This window comes from Lonchura striata, chromosome Z (genome assembly GCF_050655825.1).
Source record: "Lonchura striata isolate lonStrDom1 chromosome Z, ASM5065582v1, whole genome shotgun sequence".
Taxonomy (NCBI): domain Eukaryota; kingdom Metazoa; phylum Chordata; class Aves; order Passeriformes; family Estrildidae; genus Lonchura; species Lonchura striata.
The window spans coordinates 15,984,334-16,011,024 of NC_140740.1; the positions used below are offsets into that span (position 1 = coordinate 15,984,334).

At 44.4% G+C, this 26,691-nt stretch overlaps 1 long non-coding RNA gene across 1 annotated transcript in view; it reads left to right on the forward strand.

Annotated features, from left to right (window-relative positions):
- Positions 1 to 4: 4 nt before the first annotated feature.
- Positions 5 to 26,691, forward strand: part of LOC146763664 (uncharacterized) — a 33,708-nt gene continuing 7,021 nt past the window's right edge. Inside the window, exon 1 of the long non-coding RNA XR_014951663.1 lies at positions 5 to 15,346. This is a non-coding gene — a long non-coding RNA (uncharacterized LOC146763664). The remainder of the gene's footprint in view (positions 15,347 to 26,691) is intronic.

The following is a 26,691-nucleotide window of genomic DNA, read 5'->3' on the forward strand; positions in this document are numbered from 1 at the left end:
GCGGCCTCGGGCGGGGGCCCGTGGCGGCGGCGGCGCGGGGCGGCGGCGCCGAGCGGGTTAAATGGCTCCGTGGAAGTCCTACGGTCCCAGCAACGGGCCGGCCAATGGGAAGTGAGCCGGCTGATGTCACTGGCAGGACGCCGCCAATCAGCGCCCGGTCCCGAAAGGTGCGCAACGCTTGGAGGCGCGGGGAGCGGCGGGCGCGCGCTCCGGCCGCGGCCCCCCCCCGCCGGGGAAGGGCGGGAGGGCGCCGGGGATGCCCCGCCCGGTGCTTGTCCGTGACCCCGGCGCGACCCGAGCTGGCTGTCCCTTCCCTGCCCGCGGCACCGGCAGCCGCGAGACGGGGCTGCCCGTACTGCCTCGGGACGGGGTTCCCGGTCCACGCGGGCAGGAGACGGGAGGACGGGCGCTGTGGAGGAATCGGGACCCCGCGAAACCCCCCCGGAGAAACCCGGTGGCGGCGCTGCGCGCTCCATCGCTACGGCGTCATGGTTGAGACAGGCGGCTCCGTAAGGCGGGGCAGAGGGGAACCCTCCGTGCCCCCACGGTGAGCGGGGCAGGTACCTCGGCGGGAGTCACCGAGCGGCACCACCAGGGAAGAGTTTTAGAGCCACCTGTTAGTGTCCGCCCATGGCAAAAATAAAGGTCAGGTTGGCGCTTACCCCGTCGCCAACTAAGTGCCATCCAGCCTAATCGAATCCCAAAAATCTGTACGTCTACCCAAATAACACGCCCCCACCTCTGCCTCATCGACCGCGCAAAGCTCATAGAGTGTTGTGAAAGCTAACTGACCTGTGCTCAGCCAAAGGAGAGTGAAAGTTGTTTCTGGATCAAGCATTATTTAAAAAGAGGAAAAGAAGTTACCATTATCCCTAAGCCACCGGTACTGAGGTGTGAAGTGTGTCAGTGTGTTTTGCTGTCTTGCAAGCATCAGGAGAGAGGGTAACGAAAAGACTGCCTTTGAAGTAATGCCCGTGAGCCTCTCTACGGCATTACCCAGAGTAACACGGGTGCCTCTGAAATCACCGTCTAGATGGAGAAGCGCTCCTGTCGGGCAGAGGAGCTTTGGCTGGCTTTTGTGAACTGCATCCCAAGGAGACTGAGTCCTGGCAGGCCAGGGTTCCTAACTGAATCTTGCTGTCCTCAGCCACAGCCCACCCTTCCTGATGAAAACAGACAGGCCTTGAATAGTGAAGAGCTTTATGGATTGCTATTAGTCTCATCAACTGAATGTGGAAATGATGAGGAAGCGGCTACTGAAATGAGGCAGTGTTGTTCTTTTCCTGCAGGAGATAAAAATTAGTGATGTCAGCCATTTTGTATGCTAGCACACTAGATCACTGCATGTAACCTTGAGCAGTAATAATCCTTTGCTATGGATAATTGGCATCAGCCATGGATAATTTTATGTGCCATAACTCAGAAAAAAAAATCAAAATGCACAAACAAAACAAAAAAGCTAGAGGCTAGGTCTGGAAGTGGATGATGTAGGCTGATGAAGACCAAAGAGAGAACATGAATACAGCATGGTCTTCAGGTCTCAGTCAGCAGTCAGCAGGTCACTCTTAATCCTGTTCTCACAGAATTTTTCACAGCTAATCTAGCATCCCTGGCCTCTGGTGCTTAAGAGACACCAGGCATAATAAGAGGTGTGATATCCAGGTCTGATGGGAAGGAGAAACAGAAGGTATTGTTGTTTCTTTACCACTACAGCTGTTAATACATGTCTGGTTTCTGTATAGTACTGGTGCCTACAACCTTCTGTTTCCTTCAGAGGGGCAACAGCATTTTACACAGAAAACTGCATTCCTGGTTTGTTAATCTGAATATCTAGGATGTAACTTCCCAAGCTAGATGCTTTCTGTAATCTTTTTTCACTGCACTGTCAGAGCTTCTTTGGCTGACAGTGTCCAAAAATTCCTGCTAGGAGATGTCTTAATCCACATGTCAGTAACATGCAAATAGCTTTCCAGCAGGTGATTTGCTTATTTCATGTCAGATACTCACATTAGTAAATACCTCTGACATTAATTTGTACAGTTCAGAGAGGAAAGTGTTAATAGCAAATTAAAATAAAAGAGACAAACCTTATATGTTTGCAAGCTTGCTTTGTTTTAAAGTAACTTCTGGCTAATTTAAAGATTAGAGCATAATCTGTACCCAGTTCCATGATGAGGAAGCATACCAAGGTTTTAAAATAATTTCAGTATTCTTCCAAGAATATACTGCCTATTAAAGACAATATATTGCCTTTTCTTTAATGTATCTAGTAGTCCAAAACCCCAAGACTCCAGGTGAATTATGTCCAAACAATACTTAAAAAGCAATGCCAATTTTATTCTTGGAGAGATTATCAAAATGACCATGCCTACTTTCTGAACAGCAACAGACACATGCCTGGAAGTAGGATTGTGCTCACAAACCTATTTATCTCCAGACGATACAGGCCAGCACTCACATTAGACTATGCTGAGGGTAATACTTGGATATGTTTTCAGAGCATGCTTTTAATCCATAGCTTGGTTTATAATTCACACTAATTTTTTGCAATAATTAGGCTAAACAAGGATGATCCATTAGACTGTACAAACAAGGTGTGAAACTTGACAGAGGGGTAGGACCTAGGTAATCTTTAAGATCCTTCTCAAATGAAACCACTCTATGGCTCTGAACCCACAACAGCACTTGGATATAACTCTAACACACCCCTTGTCACCCGAGGGCACTCACTTGTGAAAGCCTGAAGTCCAAATTCAGCCCACTGTTATGGCTTCAAACCAGCTTCTGGTGGCAGATGTTTGCCCTCTGCGCAGTGCCTGGGTACAGGCATGTAGCACATCCAGGTGGAGTCAGGGTGGAAGTTGTCAGTGGCTGCTTTTAAGGCAGCTGCTGTTTCTCTGGTCCAGAGGGATAGTGAATGGACAGGAACTGTGATGGGGAGTTGTAAGCAATGAAAACTGTGACTTCCAGGTGACTGAGAAAGGCATGGGTAGGGGCTCAGGTAACAGCCATGTCAACCATCCTTCGCTCCATGCCCCCAGGTCTTGTGCACCCTGACCCCGTGCCTAAAACATTGCACCTTCCTTTTGGCAGATGACGATGACACACACCTGGCAGGCACTCTTGGAGAGACCCAGACTGTGGGAACCCTCAAGTTTTTGCTCCAAAAGCCAATTTATGTAATGACCTTTAGTGCCACTGTGGCCAAAATCTTCCCTTTTGAGGAGCAAATGGTTTCGTAAAGATAGTTTGAATCAGGTGTTCTGCTTCAAACCTTGTTCTATTGCTTTTTGTGGATTGTCCTATGGAGCACAGAGGTTTCCTCTCTGATGGTGTCTTTCTTCCAAGACAAAATGAAGAAATCTATCTTTTTTCTGTGTTACTATTTTCTAATATTTTGAAGGTCACAGGCTCCAAACATTATTCCAGATTCTCCTTTGACTTTTTTCATTCCCCAAGGCTCATGGCATAAGCTCCAAATGATTTGACAAGATGCTGAGTGATTAATTGTTAGTAATGGCTGAAATTATATATCAAGATAAATGGCCTGTTTGCTGACTTGTGTTCTTAAAGCCTGTGACCACGCTAAAAATTCATGACTGATATTCTAACAGCATGACAGAATCGTAATTCAGCTGTCATATAAATATGCACACGTTATATTTTACTTGTGTGTGGTATCTTTCATACCAGTGCATTGCCCAGATTGTCTGCACGTATTGTCAGGGAAGTACAGCAACCTCTTCCACCAGACAACTGCCACAACTCCCACTCCCATTGTGAAGACTAGTGTGGTAGGAAGTGCTTTAACCTTTTGAAGGAATGACTCTCAGCTGCTGAACACACAGAGCAGACAAAAAGCTGCTTTATGTGATGCAACATAAACCTTCAAATTCAATTTTTATAGATCAGAAGGATTCAGCAGAGTTGCTTGCTATGTAAAGTCTTGCAAAACACATTAAGTATCTGCTAATAAACTGTCCTTCCATTTTAAAAGCAGCTGTACAGCAGAAGGCTGCTGACAGAAGATGCTTCTGGTCTGAAAATCCAGGAGTATGAGGATTATCAGTCTCAAGTTCAACGTCCTTTAGAAGCAAGAACTGTGGATAGAGAGCTGTGTTCTTTTCCTATTTACTACTAAACATACTATTTACTACTTGGAGACTATGTTTCTCTGCTCTTACCTTTAACTTCTTCTGGTCTAATTCTGCCCTTATGCTGCATGACAGGATTGATTGTGGTCTTGGTCTTGAGGTCCTTCTAATACCTTTTGAACTGCAGCTTAACTATGAGCAATTCAGCTGATCTTGAACCTCCGTAATAAGGATGGCTCCTCCTTCCTGCATCTTATCTCTGCAGGTGGTAAGTATGCAGGAGATGTTGTGCCTCAATGACATTACAGCCCACTTGGGCACCAGGGATCTGCATTTCAACTTGGTTTAGGTGCCTGTAGTGGTGTAGCCATGGCAGCATTGAACTCAGCGTGGGCTAGCTGCTTGAGTATGCACTCAGGAACCCAGATGGGTTTTACAACCTGCATCAGACACCATCCTTCAGTGTGCATATGGGTGTGTGAATCTCAAGTTCTCAAGAAAGCTAGACTAGAGTTAATTTGGGAACATCTACCTTTGACTGTAGCGAAGACATCCAGTGAAAAATGAGCTGGCAGCAGAACAGTCATAACATATGTGAGGAATGCGGACTAGAGACCAGCCTCCGTTGGCAGCACTTGGTCAGAAGCTCACCAGGTCAGTTTGTTGAGTGCTGTTGAATGCAAGGCCTTCAAAACTTCCCCATTAACATTAGCACAAGAGTTGGTGGCAGCTCTGCTGTTTCACCCTGTAAGGCTGTCACAGTGATACAGATGATAAGCACCGTCGGGCAGCTCACTCCTTGGATGAGGTATTGCAAAAGAAGAGAAAAAAGGCAGGAAAAGGAGAGGGGTGGAAAAGCAGTGCGCTGAAGTGCTTTGAGGGTAGTGTGAGGTCCTCGAGGGTGGAGAGACGGTCAGTGCAGGCAGGGGCTCATGCCAGGTGCCGTCGCAGCCCCTCGGGCTCCGGGCAGCGCTGCCCGCAGCCCCGCTCCGCACTGCGGGCTGCAGGCGTACGTGCGGCGCCGGCGCGGTGGGGCCCGCCGCGGCCATCGCCGCTTTAAGGCGCCGCGTCGGTGCGAGGCCCGCGGCGGCGGGTTCAGCTGAGGACACGGCCCCAGTTCTCAGAAATCCCCGCGCTGCGGGAACATCGCGCTCCGGCACGGAACGCGCTGCCCTAGATCGGGGGCGCCGCGCCGCCCCCCGCCCGCCGCCCGCCCACGTGAGAGCCGCCCCACGCACACCCCACCCGCGGCCCCCGCCACACCGCGGCTCTGCGGCTGTTTTCCTCGCCGAGATCCGTCGCTGCTTTTAATGTTATTGTTTGTTCGTTGGGTTTTGTTGCATTTTCTTTTTCTGATTTTTTTCTCTTCTAATCAGTATTATTTTATTTTTAATTCACCGTGGGGACGCGCCTGCAAGAAAACGGCGTCATCTTTTTCAACCCTCTGTCTCCAAAAAACCCCCAACCCAAATAAAAAAACATTACGTTATTTTATACATAAGTATACTTTAGATTACATATAGAAAAATGTTTTAAAACATATAGAATAGAACATGTTATATATTATTTACATATATAAAATTGAGATCATAGTATATCTACAACATAATAATACCTACCGATATTTTTGTTTTATATTTAATATCTAATAAATGCATACTTATTGTATATATTATTACATATACGCATGCATACCTACATCATATTCATATATAATAAAAACAGTATGTGCGTATCTAAATAATAAACAAGCAAAATGTATGTTACATTTGAAGTTTTTATTGTTTTCGTTTGTTTGTTAGTCTGTCTCGGTGGGGAGGTGTCCGAGCGAACCATCAGTCAGTCGGCAGGCGGGCTGGGCAATCGAGGAGCCGGAGGCGGACCGGAGCGCCAGGGCCGGCAGTCCGCGGGAGCACACTTTTCCTGGGAGCTCGGGGGGCGGAATTACAGCCACCCGCGGTTTATTAATAGCGCCGCGCCCGCGCCAGTACGTGTGTGGCAGAGATACCCCTGTCCCAGCACCTACCCCCCCACTTTACAGCCACCGCTCATTCTCCTCCTTCTCCTTCCTGGGAAGAGGACGGGCGTCCCCGGCCCTGGCTCCGCCTCGCCTCACCTCGGATGCCCTCCGCCGCCTCTGCCTTCCTGCCTGCCGCTCCGCCTCCTCCGTGCGCGCCGCCCGCGCCCGCGCCCTGCCCCGGCGGGTCCCGCTGCCCGCCCGCCAGTGCCCCCCGCCATCCTCAGGGTCCCCTTTTATCCACTTCCAAAGTCTCCCGGACTTCTGTGGGCTTATGGCTTCCCTTGCTGCGTGCTGTTGATTTATTTTTGAGAAAGGTGGCATTTCTCTGCAGAGGCACCTGAATGGGTTAAATCCAGCCGAGTCGACCCACCACTGAAGGGCCTTCAAGCTGAGACGGTGTCACGTTAACTCCTCAACAGCCCATTGCCAAACTGAGATGTCACATTAACCCGGAAAAAAACAGAGACCGTGCCACATTAACCCACAGCCAAAACTTGAGATGCTGCCAAGAGATGAGGCGTCACCTTCCTGCTGCAGTAAAGCTGCAGCGCCCTTCTACCACAGCACCAACACCTCTCGTGTTACTGTGACCCTGACCTCTGTGTATGCACAGTTCCTGAAATTTTTCATTTTCTGCAAAACCATGATAGCAGGTTATTCTCCTTTAACTTAATCATCCAAGATTTTCTGCACAAAAGACAGAAAGGTTTTAGAGAGGGTGAGAAGCAGGGAAACAGAGAATGTTTGTCTAGTACATCCTGAAAAATCATACGTATTTTTAAAAATGTTTTACAATATAGTATTTAATTTATTTATATAATTTCCGTCCCCTTTACTGCTTTTTTTCATCGAAAACAAAAGCTTCAGGGAGAGGGTGCAAGGGGGCAGAAGAGGGGTAAGGAGGGTTGGTTGTCTGACTTTACATTAGACTTTCCTGAAGTGCTAGTTGGAGTTGAAAATGTCTGTATTTTTCTCCCTGGAGGATTCACCCGACGAAGTGAACATCTTTTGCAACCAATCTCTCACTACTGTGTTGTTGCTGGTACTGCAAATTCTCCAGCAGTGGGAATCCTGAAGCATTAGCACAAACTGGCTTTGGAGCTTTCTCAGCTATAGCACATGCGAGACCGGCTGGATTGCTGTAATTGTAAGAGTACTGGCAACTAAATTTACAGTAATGTGGCAATTGCCACTGCTGGTGGTGTTACACTCGTGAGAGTTTTCCGTAGGAGGTTTGGTTCTTCATCAGAAGAAATTCTTCCCGGACAAAGTGTCTGGAAGCAGCTTTGCAGTAAGAGGCCGGGTGTGCTAGCAGACACCAAGTGGAAGAGGCACCGGCAGTTTGCTTTTGTAAAAAAGAAGGTAAGTGGTGTCCTGAGCTGCATTAGCAGCAGTGCTACCGGCAGGCGGAGGGAGGGGGTTCTGCCCCTCCCCTCAGCATGGATGATGTCTCGCCTGGAGTGCTGGGTCCTGCTGCGGAGTCCCAGGTACAGAAGGGACATGGCCATACTGCAGCAAGTCCAGCAAAGGGCTGCAGAGATGTTTAGGGGACTTTTCCTGTGAGAAAATACAGGGAATTGTGACTTGAGCCTGGAGAAAAGAAGGCTTGGGAGGGGTGGAATCTTAAAAGTGTATTCAAATATCTGAAGGGAGGTCACACAGAACAACTGGTGGTGGGCACAAATTAAAAGCACAGGTGGCTCCCTCTGAACATCAAGAGACACTTTTTCACAAGTAAGGGTGACTGAGCAATGGCACTGGCTGCACAGGGAAGCTCTGAAGACTCCATTCATCAAAAGCAGCTGGAACACGGCCCTGGGCAACAGGCTGTAGGAGGGCCTGCCTGACCAGGGACTACACGACCTCCACTCCAGATGACCTTTCCAACTGCAACCAGCCTGGTTCTGTGACCTGATAGCTGGACAGGTTCAGTCAATGCAGGTTCAGAGTCAATATTTGGGAATATATGACAGAAAAAGCAAAGTGTTCAAACCTATCCCCTGGGTATCTCAAAAGGTCATTGTATTGTCTATCTCTCTCTGCCCAAATTTGCTACTGTCCCTTTCAGACCCTGCAGCCACAAAACGGAAGGGCGGGGCAAGGGCTGGGCGTGCTGTGGTCGCTTTAGAAGTCGAAGTGCTGAGGTGGAGGTTCTCTCCCGCTGTTTCCTTTGCCTCTTGGCTTTTTCCTGGTCTACTTGCAACATTACCAACTGTAGAAGCTGCATTTCTCAATCAAAAACTGATTCAAGTGGGAATTCTGCAACATCTGTCTGCAGCTGCAGCACCGTGCTGGGACAAACGGAGCAGCCCCACTCCATGTGGTCACTGCAGCCACCCGCTTTTGCTTGTTAATAAACTGTTGTTTTTTTCAGTTGTATTAACTCATATTTGCTTCTCCTTAATGGTGGAAAGGGATGGGTTAAAACTAAGAAGTGGTAACTCATTTGAAAGTGTCCCTCTCAAATGTGTGAAACCAAGACAATATATTAACTTCCTTTCATAATTTCAGGCACTGTGGAGCAAGTAATATGCTCATGTTAATTCTTCTGTGCTTATGGGTGCTGGTGAAGGGGTCTTGTGAATTCTACAGCTCATTCCCTCATGCTATTTCACCTTTTAGGGTTTGCTTACTACACAGCCTTTGCACATGTAGTACAACATGAATTGAATGGTTCTTGACTATGTGTGTGCTTGTATATTTGCACCATATTATCATAAATCATCTCTAGCGACAATAGTGAGACTAGAAAGATGTGTCCGGTCTTAACGCATTCTCCTAGTTGCATTATATTTTCTAAAATAAGATATCCCTGTTAAAGAAAGTTTTATCTTGGAGAGCTGTACTTAAGTTTTATGATAGTAGGTCCTATCTTGAGGTTTGTCTGTACCAGCACAAGCTTTGTTTAGGAATCAGTTAAGAATGGTAACTTGCTCTTTAACATTATCTTAACTGTTACATTCACCCTGGACATGAAAAATGTTGTTATAGCCCTAGACTGAAGAAAATTAGAAAATACTGTATTGTTTTCTTACAAAATGCTTTTCTGTATAAAAATCAACCATTGATTTTCACTGCCACTCCTTTTCTGTACTCCTGTTATAACGTTTTTATCCTGTACTGGGTTTAGGTAAAATCTCTTCTTGTCAGCCTTGCACTGAAATCAGCTTAAGCTAAAGTCTGTGGCAAAGGAGCTTTAGTTAACTTGATTTTGCCTGTTTTGTGAAAGAGAAAGAGGACGTTTTAGATAGATTGAACACCATATGGGCACAATAAATACTGCACAAATTCAAAATCATAAAGACCTGCTGTGGGAGGCAGCCCTGGGGAGGATTCTCCAGGAATGCCATGGGAAACCACAGTGGTATAAGGAAAAGTGTTGCCCCTGGATTCCTGCCTTCCCCATGCAGATGAATGTATGTCTGTCATACACTGTACATTCCCCAGTTCATGTCTGTCATGGGTTGTACTACCCTGTTCTAGCAAGTTCTCTGTTCTCGTTATTCTCAATGGTTCTTTATGTAAATCACTCCTTCCCTTTTTCCCTCATTGGTCCACTCCATCCCTGCTCCCGCCTTACACCCCTTCCATTGGACTGTTGGTACCCCAGCCCCCCTTGCCTTTCCCAGTTATAAACTCTGGCCCCTCCTGCCCCGCTCACTCCTGCAGCCTGCTCCCCCTGCGTGCAGGTGTGTCCCTGCTCCCACTCCCATTGCCTTCGTCCTCATTCTATCCTCAACAAACCCACGTGGATTGCAGCTGCTGGAGTCCTCCTGTCTTTGGTGGAAACTTTATTGTTACGCTATCCAGGCACCTGTGGTCTAGCCAGCAGTGGGCTGCCCTGCCGGACTCGGTCCGGGGTTCGCCTGTAACATGCTTCATACCTGATTCTTAATGCTAAAAGAGCATAAACTCTGTCTTTAATTTCTCTGAGCTCCTGCATGCTCCCTTGAACAGTTAGGTCTTCATATCAATAAACATTTGGTTTGCAAGTTTGCATAGATTTCAGCCCATGCTAAGAACAAAGCAGTAAATCTGTAGCAAATCTGCCAGGCCCATTTTGCCATCTGTAGTAGTAGCCTAGGGAAGAGTTTAAGAAACTCCTTTAAACAAGCTTCAAAGCAGCTCAGAGGTTTTGCGACATCTTTATGTTTGATTGGAGAACACTAAGGAGCCCTTAGAGTGAAGCCTAGGGTTCAGAACTTACCCTGTTCCACCTAATCATCCTAAGAAAGAGGTTAATTCTCTCATTCAGAGTTAATGGTTTTAAAAAGAAGGATGGATAGCATCTTCTTCAGAATAGCCCATCAGCCTGTGTCTCTGGTTTCAAGGGAAGGGCTGTGGGTGTCAGTGTCCTCAGGAAACAGAAAATTACAGTTTTCTCTAAGGACCTATGTTCTAGAAAGAACCACATCTTCAGAACACACCAAGGCTGTGGTACAGGTGGCAGACTGGGAGCTGGGCAAAGCCTTTCACTGACTTGACTAAGACTTCTAATTTCCAGAGAGGAGTGTGGCTAAAGGTAATTGTGTAATCCCTAGTATTTTCTTGAGTGCTTAAAATGTCATGCTGCTTAGTATGCTTGCTCTGAAAGCCGGTCCAAGGCTGCTGTTGTAGGGCAGACAGAAACAGGCTCTGCTCTGTCTTCCAAGATAGTCAATTAGAAGTGAGCTCCAGTGTGGGTAGTTAACATAGTGCTAAATTAAAAACAATCAGTACTGCTGGTGTGAAGAGGATATTAGGTTGTGCTTGCTGTGCAGATTTGCTTGCATAACCTTTAGTTTGGAGCACAAGCAGGACTGGACATGGTTGTGCAGCATAGGCTAATTTACCAAGTCCTTCTCTCCACTGAGTATGGAAGCTCAAGTGCACCTTAGAGCTCTGCCCTGCCACAGGTCTGTGAGAAGCACATAAATCTTGTTGCACATAGCATGAGATGCCTTGCTGTTGTCTCAGTAACTGGCAGAACAGGTTCCTGTCAATATGAAAGAATTGAGACACTTGTCACTGCAGTTGCATCACTGTTTGCATCAGAGTTCCCTTTCCTTTCCCCCTTTCCCTTTTTCCTTTCCAGTTTCCCTTTTTCCTTCCTTTTCCCCTTTTCCTGTCCCTTTCCTTTCTTAAAGCCACCAAATAATTTCAATCTATTCTTCCCAAATAGTAGTGCCTGTAACTGTGGAGGATCTCTGCCATCATAAATGCAATGCAGGCTTCAGGTCCAAATGATAGTTTTGTGTGCATGTGACTTCCCCATGGTGGATCATTGTGCACATAGGCATTGCAGACTTGCCTGGTTCTGTAAGCAGAGGAAAAGAAGTGTGCAGAGAATGACAAAAATGTTAACTGAGATGTCAGTCAAAAATGTGCAGAGAATGACAAAAATGTTAACCAAGATGTCAGTTAGCTGAATTTAATTATGTGTTCAAGGGCTTGGGCAACCAGATGGCATAAAAGACAATTGATTTCCACAGCATGACCTCTGAAAGGGCATGATTTCCTTATGGATGTGTGTTCTTTCTTTCTAATGGATCTATTACATATCTGTGCAAATAGGTTTATATATTTCACTTGTATGAAACTTAGGAAGAACAGTATTTGGTACTCATAGCATTTATTTTAGTGCTAACTATTCTTGTGTTACAAGTTCAACACTGAATCAGACAAATGGCACATCTTGCTCTGGGTTCAGAGCTCTGTGACAAGGTCAGAATGTTGGACTTGATGATTAGCAATGTGCTGTTCAGTATTTCAGGTAAGCCTTATTGTTCAGATCAGTAGCCAGGCCTTGGCTGGGTAGGTCTAGCTGACTGTGAGACAATTTGTTTACTTAAGCATATGCAGAGAACAAATCTTTTAAAGACAGAATCAGTGAAAACACTGAGTTACTGATGGCCTTATACTGTACAAATAACGGTGCTGATATTCGAAACCAAGTAATTTAACTCTGTGTAACAGCTGTAGAGGTTCAGTTTTTGAGTGAAGCCACGAGACAGCTACGAGGGAGCTTTGCAGGATAAGTCAAGCAGTCTTTCTAATACTATGTCTAGCTTTGTCTTCTACACCAACTTTGTTAAAAAGTTAGTTTTGTCTCCCTAATACTGTTCAAGGAGCAACTAATGCTGTTAGAAGCACAAAACTAGTATGAAATATTTATTCTTATTCTTTGAAGGGGTTGGGAAGAGAGAAAAAATAAGTTTATTATTTAGTCTTTCTTAATTTTGTCTACTGCCATGAAGCTCCCTTTTCTTAATGTGTCAGAACATGGAAAATTCTCCTTGTATGTTCCAGGTTTACTCTGGCTGAGAACCTCTCCTCACAAATGCATGTGTATCAGAAGTCCAGTTATGTGTAGCATGTTTCTGGTCAAGTTACACCAGCCAGAAGCAGAATTGAAAATATAAAATGTTTTCTAACGGCCTGTTATGCAAACATATATTTTGCCTGTCTGGTTTGGATTTAGCGTTGTAAAGTCCAAAGACATTTAAGTATCCTTCTACTGGTTGCAATAAAATTAGCAATTGCTTGCTGCCAGTATTGCACTTGAAGTCCCTTATAAATATTCATTTAAATTACCTAGCTTGCTAGTCAAGTAATTATCTGTATACAGCACGTAGTACTTCACATCTGCAGTGGTTGTTTAGCCCCACCTAGTATTTACACCTGCAAGGGGCTTATTGCCCATGATACTGAATCTGCCAAGAGCTGTTCAGATACATAATTTGTCCCACTTAAAAATCAGCAAAAGATCACATAATAAAAGTCTATTTTAGCAAACATCTGCCCAAAGAGAAAACATTAAATGACTGTGCTGTCCCCCTTAATATCCATAGTGCTTTATTTTGTGTGAGATTGTGAATGGAAATTCAATTTACCTGTTGATTTGTACTCCAGCAGATGTGTTGAGGATTTCAGTATTCATTGCATCAAGTAAGTAAATATTTGTTATTCTATTTTTCCTAAAGCAGCATTGGCTGATATTGAATGATAGCAAAATAAGTTTTACTATTTCTGCAGAAATTAATGCATATTTCCTCCCAGGAGGCCTCCCCTGACTATGAAAGGCAGGAACAATGTTTAAATGTGCACTTAGGTATATTTACATGTACATAAGACTTTGAGAAGCCTATTTCAACATCAGCACATTGGGTTGGACTCAATGATCTTGAAGGTCTCTTCCAATGTAGTCACTCTGTGAATTCTGTGAACACAAATAGTATTCTTTCCATTTTATACATAAGCATTTGCTGACTTTCAGTCTGCCATACCAGAGGAGGTCTACAGAGAACAATACTACTCAGCAGGTGCCAATGAGGACACAATCTGGGGGCTAATTTTACCTTCTTGGGCTTCTGAAGGTATGAGTAGGAATTACCCTAATTATCTTCTTCCCCTGTTAGCTTATAAAATAAATGCGCTGTATGGAATACATATTGATTCTGGAGTGAATACAGAGTTTGTTCTTTGCAACAGATGCAAAATTCATTTTATTTTGATCAGTTGTTACAGACCTTGCAAATGCTCACAGATGCCATTGGGAAGTTTGTGTATAGAAGATCATTTAGTATCTTTACATTCTTACTCTGTTGAGATACAAACATTGGGCTTTTTGGGATTGCAATCCACTGTTCCTATAAAGCTGGTCTAAAATCCTGACTTTTAGTTGTCATTGCAACCTTTGTACTCAAACAAACAGCTTCAAAGTGATTGCTGCCTATCTTAGATAACATTACTTCATTGTGGAGTAGCCTGCCTCCAAGAATGTAAAAGTTGTGGAAGCACTCTGATAAAGCATCATACCAGTTCAGAAGAATTCTTCTCTTCAAATTAGATTAATATACTGGAACACTACCTGCCTTATGTGGATTATGGTAGTGGAGCTCTAAATTACATGTACAGTGCTCTCCAGCTTTTCCTGGCATGCAGGGATGCACAGCCTTAGCAGTGGTTAATGTCCCCCCTTTGGGAACAACTCACTCAAGAATTCTCTTAAAAGCTGGCATATCACATCCCTAAGCAGCTTTTTTGTAGTCACAATGTCTGTTGATTACTTGATATCTTTCCATGAATTTTAGTTGTTATTTCTATTAAGTACTGTGTGTTGCTGATGTTGTCACTGATGTTTAGAGTGATTTGTACTTTTGCACAAACACAGTACTGTACTTAGAATAAACAGCATTTAAATTTTTTCAGTGTTGCACAAGAAGTATGGAATAGGATTTATTTTTAGGTGATACAAACAATAAATATTGCTCTTGAGTTTGGTGTTGTTGTTTTTCACAAACAGCATATAGTGAAAAATTCTTCCAGGACAAATGTAAACCAGGTTCTGATTCTCTAAATTAATCTCTTGAGCTACTCAGTTACTCACTAGGGCAAAATGACTGCTATCAGTAAGAAAGATATAACTTTACACTTTTTGAAAGAGACTGGATAGATACACAATGACCATAAATCACTGTATTTTTAAACAACATTTTGTTTCAGTGAATATTGCTTGATAACTGACTTATCAAAATAAGCAATTAATGTAACCTTAAAATTTATTAGGACATTTTATTATGAACTATCCTTTTTTTTTGCTTTTTGAAAAGATGCAGTATCTCAGAATGCCAGTAGTCAGTGAAGTTCTTTGGTTTTTAAAGCATTACTTGCTCTAGAAGTAAACTTACTCTTTGAAAGTGAAGTAAACCTCTAGATGGACTTTTACTTCCACAATATTGTTTCTGGTAAGTGGATTTTTAATGGAATTATTGACAGAGTTTGTCTTCTGCATGTTGCTTCATGCAGTCTTTTTTTTTTTTTTTTTTTTACAAAATGTAATAAAGGAAAGAACTATGAGAAATCATGAGGAATAGGGCATGAGTATACACTGCCAATTTATATTTTACAGATAATATAAAAAAATCCTGCAAATGTGTGTTGCATCCCTGACTCAAACATATTTGCAATTGGCATTTGGAAAATAAAGATCCTTACAGACCAGCACCCCTTGGATCTCTGACAGCCAGCTTTGGTGAATTGAGAGTTAGCAGAGATCATGATACTCATTCTGTATTGTGCCTTCCAGAGGAATCTCCAAAAGCTTGAAGAGAAGGCTTGGGAATTGTCATTTCATCCTGTGCTGAAAGGAACTACTTGTCCACAGGAATGAAGTCAATTCTCAAACAGCATAGAAGAGTAGAGGAAGAACTGAGGAATGCTTTTAATTCAGCTGCAGAAATATATCCAGAGTGTAAGTATTTATGTTGGAATTTGATCAGGAGGTTTCTGTAGCTATCATGCTGGCATGGTAGTGTGGAGGAAGGTTTTAGAAAGGCCTTGGGAATGGTAAACTGAGGAAAAGGATACATTCATGTATGCCCCATTGTTTTAGAAAGGCTTTGGGAATGAGAAACTGAGGGAAAACATACATTTATGTATGCTCCACGTCTTGGGAAAGTCCCACTTCAGCATTCCTCTGTAGACCCCCTTCTCCCCACCCCTGAGCAGTTCCCATTGGACCTGGCCCCTGGGGCGGTTCTGATGTGCCTTAGCTAAACACTGTCTCTATTGTTTAAGACCTTATCTCTTAATTTTGCTGTATAAAACTGTATCTGGGCAGTAGGCCGGGGCCTTTGGTCCCTGCAACCATTCAGGCAATACAACCTCTCTGGACAAGCATACCATTGGTCTCTCTTGGTCTCTTTATCTCGAATCCTAGCGGCGACTGAGGCAGCGCTGCCGCTCGGACCGTGCTAACCCAGCCCTGCCTGGTGAGCCCAGGGCAGCGGGACCGCGGAAAACCCCGGCCCCGAGAGGGGACAGCTAGCCGGAGGGTCCCGGGGGGCCGGGGAGGGACGGGGGACAGCAGCGAGAACCCCCAAAAGCAACAAGTAGCGGCCAAAGTGGCGCAACAGTTTCAACTTCCAATCTTTCATGCTGAGAACTACAATGGCAGCTTTCTAGCTACCTCATATGGACATGGGTTTCTCTGCACTGACAGCATGAAGAGCATTTCCCAACTCTGTGATTTCTAGCTCCTCGTAATTTCTAATTCTAATTTTAATTGTACTTTCATTCTGATCAATGTGGAACAATTCTACCTTTTGAATTATTGAAAGTTTTTTTTTTAAACTATCTCCTTTACTCTCTAGAATTTTTGGTCCAGCCATTGCCTAGAGCCATCATTACTCAGCTGATGAGATGTTGTCAAACAAGCGTTGCAAGACAGGGCTTTTCATTAAAAACACCTATGTGCTTTTGATGCTCAAGTAGGTAGAGCACTTCTCTTTTGTGATTTGTATGTAGAGGTGGTTCTGCAGCACTGCAGGGCTCTCTTTGGGTAGTTTTAACCCTCAAATTTCTTATGCTCCCCTCCACCACATTTTCTGTGCCTATTATGTGTACATCCATCCCTCTTCATTCTACCATCCACTCCATTCTAAGCTAGTAAGCTACTAATAAAGCTCTTGATGAGACAGTGAAACCAGTACCAACAGTGCATCTTCCTTCCCACTGGAGAAGGAAGGAGTGCTTATCAAACTGGGTGTTTGATAAGCACGAGGCTTTATGCAGGCAGCTACAACTATAAACTGCAATTGATAACTGTGGAACAAATAAGTGTTACAACTGTTTAAATGCTTTGCTCTTCTATAGCAAAAGATTTATATTTCAAAAAGAAAGTAAACCTTAGTAAGTACTTTGTTTCACCCACACTTATGTGTGGATGCTGGCTGATTAATAGATAGGCTTGATTATAATACAAATAAGTATTTTTTTATATTTATAATATAAATATAAAATGGTTGCAACCTAACCCACTAAGTGTTTGGGCTATTCTATATGAATACTGTGTCTGTAAAATACATAAACTTCTCACATAAATATATGTTTGTAGAGTTTGCTTTTAATATGTAACAGAGTCCTTTAAAATCACACATACTCTTAACCAGTTTTGCTTGTGGCTGTGCAGGGAGTGCTGTGCCTGACATACATGTTGTGGAAATATAAGAAAGAAAAAAAAAAACAAACAGAAAAGCCCCAAACCAAAACAACAACAACAACAAAAAAAAAACCCAAACCCCCCCAAAAAAACCAAAAACCACCCCAAAACTTACTTGTAAAATACTCCATAGCAAGGGTAGTTTGTAGCTGTTGTGGCAGCATTCATATGCTCATTTTTATTCCTGCGGCTACAAATAAATATTCATGCTGAGTGAATTTCCCTAAAACAGAAGAAAATAAATGGAAGCTTTTAGTATTTGGCTGAACAAACTCCTACAGCTTTTAATAATCAAGGCAATTGCTGAGCAAGAGTATTTACTAGGCCAGGGTACCTCACTCTGCACAAAAATACATAAACGTGGAGGAGAAGGGAAACAGAAATGTGTCTCTGAGCATTCATTATTATCTATGTAATGTTTCTTAGGGATAACCGTCTGTTTGTAATTTCTTATTGAGTTATAAGAAATGCAAATTGCAGTGAATATAATTTTATGTGGGTGGCTAAACTATGGTCTAAATATGAATTGACACTAAGATGGACCTTTTATTTCCCCATGCTTTCCTATTAGGAGTTTTAATTCTTGGTTCTGGGAGAATAAAGCCTACTAACCCCATTCTAATTTAGAACAAAAATATAGATCAGTTGAGACTGTTCAGCCCCTCACAGAAAAATCCAGACAAACTTTCCTTTGTAATTCAGTACCATCAAGAGCTTTGCTGAGAGGCAGTAGTCTCACCCTTGTGATAGGTTGTTGCCCTTGACAGTGTCAGAGTGGATTAGTATTTGGATATGCTTACAGACACTAGAGTGGGAGGCTTGTAAAATATTTGTTTCCTGTCTGTAGCTTGAACATTAAAGTAAAAAAAAATTACAGTTCTATTAACTTACATAAACTTCCTCAGTATTTGTATACCAAGAGGAAGGAGAGTGTCCTCAGAATGCGAAAACAAGAGGCAGATAAGTAGTTGACCTGACAGAGCATTAGTTAATAGCAGGGAAAAAACTGAATAGTGGATGGGAGGGCAGATTTACTGATAGTGCTACAGGATCACAGCCAACTGCTTGTTAAGACCTTACAGCTCAGCACAGATGTCATGAGATAAATAATCAGCCAAGCTATGGTTTTAAGGGGACTTCAAACCTAACTCTACCCCCCTTATTAGCACTGAGTAGTATAGTGCATGTTCTTGTACTACCAGACAGTACTTGTTCATCTTTTGACTCCTTCCCCCCATTTAGATCAACAGATATCCACCTTAAAAGGCTCTACCTGTGCACAACCTCCCACTTCAATGCTGTGGCTGCATCTAGTCCCATGAGAAAATGCAGATTGATAAAATATGTTCTTGTTTTGGAGTACCTGCTATAACCATGTACATATATCTCCACTGGGAAGAGCAACAGCTCTATCTTTCCTTTGTTCTGCTGTTGCCACCAGGTGTTCTCTAGTACTGTGACATGGTGAATTTATATATTTCTTACATTGTCTCTATAGTAACAGACTGCCAAAAGAAGTCTGGGAGCTCAGCCATAGGAAAAATGGAGAAGTATACCCCACCATCAGGAAAGCAAGCTCTTTATATAGTGTTATGAATGGAAGACTGAAAATGGCACTTAAGTTTAGATGATCTTAAAAGCTATTCTTCCCATTCTATTTTGTTGCTTGAAAGGCAATTTAAATGTTTGGCCTCGCCTCTTGGAGGAAAAGAATGGTCATTCCAGTTTCAATGTTTGCTTTTATTCTTAATGCTTTCCCACAACTTGTAGTGTTGCTTTGTGGGTGACCATCATATGTTTTTCCTTTTCTTCACCCTTCATCTCCATCCCCAATCTACTTGGTGCAATTACAGTTTTGAAGAATTCAGTTAATTCCTCAAATTTCTCAACCAGTCTGCTGATTTAAGCCACACATGTTCAAACACCCTTGCTTTACTTTCACCATTCTCTGTGATCAAACCTCTTACATTCACTTTCATTTACTATAAGGTGCTATCATCACCTCCCCACATATCATCAGATCCAGCTTAATCCAGCATCACCATGTTTACTAAACCCTATCCCCAACTGCTGCATCCACACATCTTCTAAATACCTCCAAGAATGGTCATCAACCACTTCCCTGGGAAGCCTGCTATAATGACTGACCACCCACTCAGTGAAAAAATATTTCCTAATATCCAGTCTAAACCTCTCCTTGCACAACATGAGGCTATTTCCTCCTGTCCTGTCACTTTTTTAACTGGGAGGAAAGACCAACCCAAGACCTTGCTACAGCCTATTCTCAGAATAGGCTACAGCCTGTTTCTCTGTAGAGCTGAACGTCTCCAGCATCATCAATTGCTTCTCACAGTATCTGTGCTCCAGATCCTTCACCAGCTCTGTTGCTATTCTAGTCTCTCTAGTCCTCAATGTCTTTCTTGTAATGAAGGGCCCAGAACTAAAGACAGGATTTGAGGTACGGCTTCACCAGTGCCCAGTACAGGGGAACTGTGCTTTGTATTAGCATTTTTTAGATACACAGATGTGTTACCATTGTGGTTTCTGGGCTTGCAAAGTGTTTCTGCCACATTTCAGAATGAGAGCCAAGTATGTTAGTGCTTTGTCTTGCCTTCAAAGTTCAGCATTAGGATTTAAGTAAATAACAAGAGTATGTAGCATATAAAATGTTTTGGTAGCTATTGAAACTAAAGCAAGAATTAGAAAATTAAAGTGATGAAATGCAAAGAATCCAAAGACTCACCAAATCCTCGCTGAGAGGTAAAAGCTGCTTCCACTTGAGTTTTAGATAGTTGTATGCTTGGCTGAAAAATGGATGTGAATAATGAGACCTTGTTTATCTTCTGTAGGCCATAGGGGTCTTTCCTGTTAGCAGCAGTGCAGAAGTTGTTCCAGCTACTGTGAAGGTTCATGGAAAGTGTGTGCACCCATACATGTTGATGTAGGTTTGCTGTAGTATGGTAGGTATTGGTCTTTGAATTTATATTATGTGAAGGCAACAATTGTCTTTTGTGTTCACTGCAATTTTTTGCCAGTATAAAAAATTTAGAAAACCCTTGCATTTCACCACTGTCTGTAGAATTGGGGCAGCATATTAGCTATGAAAAAATAAAAGACACAGAAAAAATCTTGTGAAATCAGTCCTTTGAAGCTGAAATAAAAACATTGTTATGCCCAAAGATTAATTATGAATAATCGGATTCTGACTTTAATCTGTTCAGTTAAGGGGGGAAGCATAGATGAGTTGAGGAGGAATATTTTTCCATCTTAAAATGATCAAAGTATTTTTGTATATTTGCAGTTATTGGTGGAGACATGACAGTCAGAGATAGGAGAAAATAATACCAGTTCAGAATAATTAATGGCATCAGATGAAACATGGAACAAATAGGGAAAGCAATAGAAGGAAATAACTGGAAGTTATGCAAACTCCTGTATGGTTTTGTAGAAAATGCTAAACTCTCAGTTCCCCATAGTGACTCAGCTAAGTCTGTAGGAAGCCAGTTGTTTTCAGTTTTCATCTCTGCAGATATACAAATATCAATGTAAAAATAATATATGTGCAAAAAAATTGTAACAATGGCCAAGGGCTGTTTGCTCAATGTGAAAGCAGTTAGACTTTGTATATTTTCTTTTGGTCGTAGATTTCATTATGAATTTCAAAGTTTCTCCCTATTCTTTTTGAAACTCATTCACCAATGAAGCAGAAGTTCAGTCTAGAGGAAAGAAATGAAGAAACAATGTGTTCAGGCCAGAGATATATTTTTGTTAGAGAAGGCAATACTGGGAATGAGTAATGTTTGTTGTTTTTTTAACATGCTGATGGATCCCGTAAATTTAAGGCAAAACTGCAGATAACTTTGTCTCCAGCATGCTTCATTTACTAGCCAACAAAGAAACTGCTTACATGCAGGCACTGTAAGATTGAAAAGAGAACATGTACCACAAACCTTTCAATACACACTTTGAAAAGTGTCCCTGTGTATAGAGCTGTCATCCTGCAGCCCAGAACCAGAGGCTAAGCCTCTTCCTTATAGTAATCCACATGGCACGTTGGCCTGACCTGCATCTCTCCACAGCCTTGTGATTCCTGCTGGCCTTCCCTATCAGGCACCTTTAGCCTGCAATTATTACTTACATTGTTATTCCTTCTTCATGGCTTTTTCTCCCTCTCAGCCTTCACTGTGGTGACCTCTGGTTTAATATTTTTGGTGTAACCTTGCACTAGGAACAAACTGCCAGAAAAGCATAGATGAGTTTTAGAGTCAGTTTGGGTTTTTTTTGTGTTTGTAAAAATTCATACTTTTTTCATACACAGGTTTCAATTAGAAGTTATCATGCAACAACAAGCCTCAGTGCTCTTATGTATATGGAATACTTGTGGCTTTTTCAGTTCTCTGCATTTCTTCAGATACAGGGGGAAAAAAGCCAGATTAAATTATGAGAGTGCAGTACAAATCTCACTTTCCTACACTTAAAATGTAACAAGACCCAGTGACTGCTGAAGCAATGAATCACCAAAATTTCCATATAGAGGTCAGCAGGGAATATTCTCTCACAGCTGAAAGCATTCCTGCAATCAACACTTTGCTACTCCCATGGCAGCCACATCTTGGCAAATCCAGCCCAATTCATATGCATTCCTATTAGTGGTCCCTTGACCAGCACACAGGCAGTGTGATGAGGAGGCCACACTTTCCATTGCTGGGAGGACACCTGACACCTGCAGGGACCCTTCCCTCTCGAGAGATGTACCAGGGCTTGGCTGACTGCAGCCCTGCAGAGGAAAGAGGTGCTGTCGGTTCTCTTGGAGGCCAGTCAGAAGTCAGCCGTGGACCCAGGGTGCGGTCCTGGAGTTCAGACGCTGGTGCCAAGCAAGGACAATTTCAGGTGCTGGCGACAAGCAAGGACACCGTATCTAGTCCTTGTAGGAGTGGTGTTTGCAGAAAGGGGGAGGTGTTCCCACCATCCATCCCCAGGTCACGAACCTTTCCGTGGACGGGCTTTCTCGCTCAACCTAAAATCGGTGGAGGGCGAGTTGGGAAGGAAAGGACCTTCTGCACCCTCCTGCGAGGGAGGAGAAGCTCCGCGCTCGCTCTGCAGCTGTGGGAAGAGGGCGGTAGAGGCGGCGGAGCTGGGCTGGCCGCGGGCGGGCGGGGAGCCGGGCGCCGCTGCCCAGGGTGTGCCGCAGCCCGAGCGCCGAGCGCCGTGCGGGAACACAGCGCTCCATCCGCCCCGAGCTGCGACCGACCTCCCCGGCCCGCTGCGCGCTGCGGAGACCCTCCGCGGGCGGGAGGGAGGCAGGCAGGAAGAAAAGCAAGAGGGGTGGAGGATAGGAAGTTCCAAAAGGGTTTATTTCATCCTAAGTACTTAAGGTGGGGTGTTGATTTGGTTTTCTTTTTGGTTTTGCTTTTGTTTGTTTTGGTGTGGTTTTTGTTGTTGTTTTTTATTTCTCTATATGTGTTTTATTTTTAAGTTAAAAAATAAAGCAAACAAAAAAATTCAAGGCAATCAGCATCCCTAAGCAAACATACCTTCAGAAAAGAGGTAGATGAGAAAAAGACATTGCTTTTACAGAAATAGATTTATGGCATTTTGGTTTCTTGCCTTCCTGCCATTGTTAAACAAGTACTTTTCCTTTACTCTTCTCCCTGACCCGAACATTATAATTATGTTTCCTTCCCGAAGGAAACCAAAAGTGCTGTGACCCCACACAAGAAAGAAAAGACCAAAGGTTTGACAAAGACCTCATCCCCACAAGTTGCTTTATTTTTATAAGGGTGAAGTTCTCACAGAGGTTTTGTGCCATTGTGGTGCCAGTCTTGGGCAAAGCTGTGTGCCTGTGAGAGGTGCAGAGGAGCAAATCAGTTTCAGCCTGCAGTAGGTCAGTGTGGCTCATCAGACTCAGTAGGTCATCAGGCTCAGAAGCATGGACATTTTCCTTGGGACTGCATTACTAGGGCTGTCTCTGAAAGCTTTGTTAGAAAGGATTAGCAGCACACTTGGGTGTTTTCCTTGTTTAGTGAAATCAGGTTTATGCCAATCTTGGATCAAAATGAATAATAAATCTTGAGAGATTTTGGTAGCTATTTTGTATAAGTGCCTATATTTCATGGAAGTATGACCACATTTGGAAGTCTCTTTGCGTTTCTCTGATTTTGTTTCATTATGGAGAACATAGAGCTAACCCATTTGTTACAGTTGTGCAGTATTTTTCACAGTAGCTAAAGTCACCATCTCATCCAGTTTAGTTCTACTCAGAGCTGTCTGGACACCATCTGCAGATTTTGGGTTTGTTGTTTTGGTGGCTTTTTGTAGTAAATTTGTATTCATATTATGATCTGTTATGTCCTTAGTGTGTTCCTGTCTGTTAACCACCTCATAAAATCCTTTACAAATATTGGTTTTAGCCTGTTCAATAGCTAAATGATGCAGCCTCTTGCAGTCCACAGCTCAACCTGACTTTGCAAGAGCCTTTTTTCTCTTGTTTTACTATTGAACTGAATATAAAATAAGCCTCTCACCTGTCAAATGCAAAAACCTGCAAAAAACCCTACTTTGGAGTTATTTGGAATTTTTTCTCTTGCTTTGGAATTCTTTCCCTGTGAGATGGGTTATGCCCTTTAAAGGCTGTGCATCCTGGAAGATGCCTTCAGCAAGTGCAAAGGCAACTTCTCAGGTTGCAATTCCTCCAAGCCTTGGTCCAGTAGGGGATGGACACATAGAAGAATCTTTTGGACCTAATCTGCACGCTTTGAGAGCTGATCCCAAACAGTGCACTGGAGCTGAAGTGACCAATGCAACCTCGTTGCAGGCTGTAAGGCCATGCATGGGTGTGGCCTGCGTGCTGGCCCTGCCTGATGAATTCTTTGCCTGCCAGAGAAGGAGACTCCCACTCTGGTTCCTTGTTGGAACACATCCGTCTTCCTCATTCTCTTTCAAAAACAGGAACTGCTTGCCTGTGTCCTTGTCCCACAGATATTCTTCTGCCTCTGCTTTTTATTCTTTATGTTCCAGCTCCAATGCTTTTTGGCTTTTCTCAGATATTAGTGCCTAGCACTACGCTGGAAGTCACTTATCAATTCATGTTTCGGTTTCATCAATCTTGTGATTTTATATTATCCACAGCCTTTGAAAACTGCTTTGGACCTCTTTCCTCACATTTGCAAGGCTGCTGTGCATAACTAGGCCAAAAGCACTATCAGGCTCCTTCCTTTATGAGAAGCAGCAATATTTTATGTGCTGTGGCCCAGGACATATGATCAGAAAAGATCAGGGTGGGGAAACAAATCTGCCCAACACAGCTGGAGTATTGCAGGGATTAGCAATAGACCTTTCAGGAAATAGACGGAAGGAGACATGGTGGGGCCACGCTCCGCGCTGAGCGCTCTGCCGCACCCGAGCCGCTCCGCGCTGCCCGCACGCTCCGGCTGTCCCCGCACATCCTCACACCGCTCTGCTGACACGGGTTTGCCATTTTTAGCAAAGGGAGTGGCCGCTGGATGTCACTGTTTGGTCTGCGAGAGACAGACACGCGGACATTTTTGTCTGTCCCGAAATACAGGAGCTGGCGCCCTTATGGACACAACCGGAGAAACAAGCCCAGTCGAGCCAGCAGAAAGCCCGAGCTCACCGGCGCACCCCGGGACAGCCGTCCGCGGCGTTCCCTCCTTCTCGGAGGCGCAGGGGATCCCGGAGCGCCGGGGACAAGCGGGGCGCCTGCTAAAGGAGAGGGGACGCTGCAAGGCTGGGATTGCCGGCTGAACCGCGGGGAACCTCCCTCGGCCGAGGTGCTCGATCGGTTTCACATCTGTGAACTCTGTACGCTTCGCACACTTCGAGAAGCAAAGAGGACTTTTTCACATATGCAGCGCTGGGAGATGGGAGGTCATTCTGGCACCGGCCGTGCAAGGTAGAAGCACGACACTGCTCCCTTCCAGTCCTTTCTCAATTATCTCCTCTAACAGAAGTCTGTGCAGCAGATACTCAGGTTTCCAATTTGCTGGTCATTCTGCTGCTTGAAAGCTGCAGTTGCAGAGCGCTCAAAGTCTGCAAGTGCTGGATTGAAGCAGGTCCTGCAACCTGGATTTGTTGCTCTGGCCTGTGAGGTGTAAACATTTCACACAACCCTACACGACTCAAGCCACAGCACCTTCCTTCCCTTGCAAAGGCCTGCCCTGGCTTTAAACCAGGCCTGGACACAGAAAGGCTGACTAGTGAAAGCTTGTCTCTATGAACACTTTTTTTCCCTCAAGGGACTTCCAGACATCTGTTGAGACAGGGAGCCACAGAAAAGGCTGTACTGACCATGTGCTGAGCACCTGGTATCTCTCCTGCACTGGGGACTGCTGAGGAACCCTGTCCCTGGGAGTCGTTATTCAGAAGAAAACATCCTTGAAAGACAGGGAGATACGATACCTGCGTCCTTCTCGCTTTCGGAACTTCTGACACCATTTTCTTGTGTGCCGTAAGGCTGAGCACTTGACATGGATGGAAGTCAATGGGAGTTGCCTTCTGAGCCACTCAGCAGGACTACAAAGATCTCATGAGCTCGTGCAAAGAGAACATTAGAAGAGACAAATCCCAACTAGAACTGGATGCGCGGGGAAAAGTGGGGACAAAGGATGAGGGAAAGGCTGAAGTATGTAATTCCTCCTTTGCCTCAGTCTTGAAACATGACCAAGTTGTTCTTTGGGTAGCAAGGACCCAGTGCTGGAAGACAGGGACAGGGAGCAGAACAAAGGTCCCAAACTCCAAGGTGAAATGATCAGAGCCACACCACTTAGACCCACACAAGCCTGTGGGGCCAGAGGACATTCACACAAAGGTGCTGTGGCAAATGGCAGAAGCGTTCACCAAGTCACCTGCTGTCATTCCCCAGCAGTCCTGGCTAACTGCAGAGATGCCAGGCGAGTGGACCTTGGCAAAAGCAATGCCCATGCCTAAGGCTGACCTGGGCACTGGGGAGGTCAGGGAGCAGATTCTTTTCAGGGCCATGGCATGGCACATGCAGAACAAGCAGGGGATCAGGGCCAGCCTGCACGGCTTCCTGAAGGGCAGGGTGCTGCTTGACCAGCCTGATCTTTTAGGAGCAGGTGACCTCATCCAGTGGATGAGGAGCAGACTGTGCGTGCTGACCACCCAGACTTTAGTAAAGTTTCTGACACTGTTTCTTACAGGATATTCTGGGAGAAAGTGGCTTGGAGGGGTGCACTGCTCACCGAGTTAAAAACTGGTTGGTTGGCCAGGAGCTCCATCCAGCTGGCAGCCAGTGTCCAGTGGTGTTCCCAGGGCTCAGGCCTGGGGCCAGTCCTGCCTAACAGCTGTGTCGATGGTCTGGACAAGGGGATGGAGTGGCCCTCGGTGAGTTTTCAGTGACACCAAGCTGGGCAGGAGTGCTGATCTGCTGGATGGCAGAAAGGATCTACAGAAATCCCTGGACAAGCTGGATATATGGGAGGAGGTCGGTGGTGTGAGGTTCAGCAAGGCCAGGTGCTGTGTCCTGCCCTTGGGTCACAACAGTCTGCTGCAGCATTCCATGGGCTGGGGCAGAGTGGCTGGAAAGCTGCCCGGTAGGAAAGGGCCTGGGGGTGCTG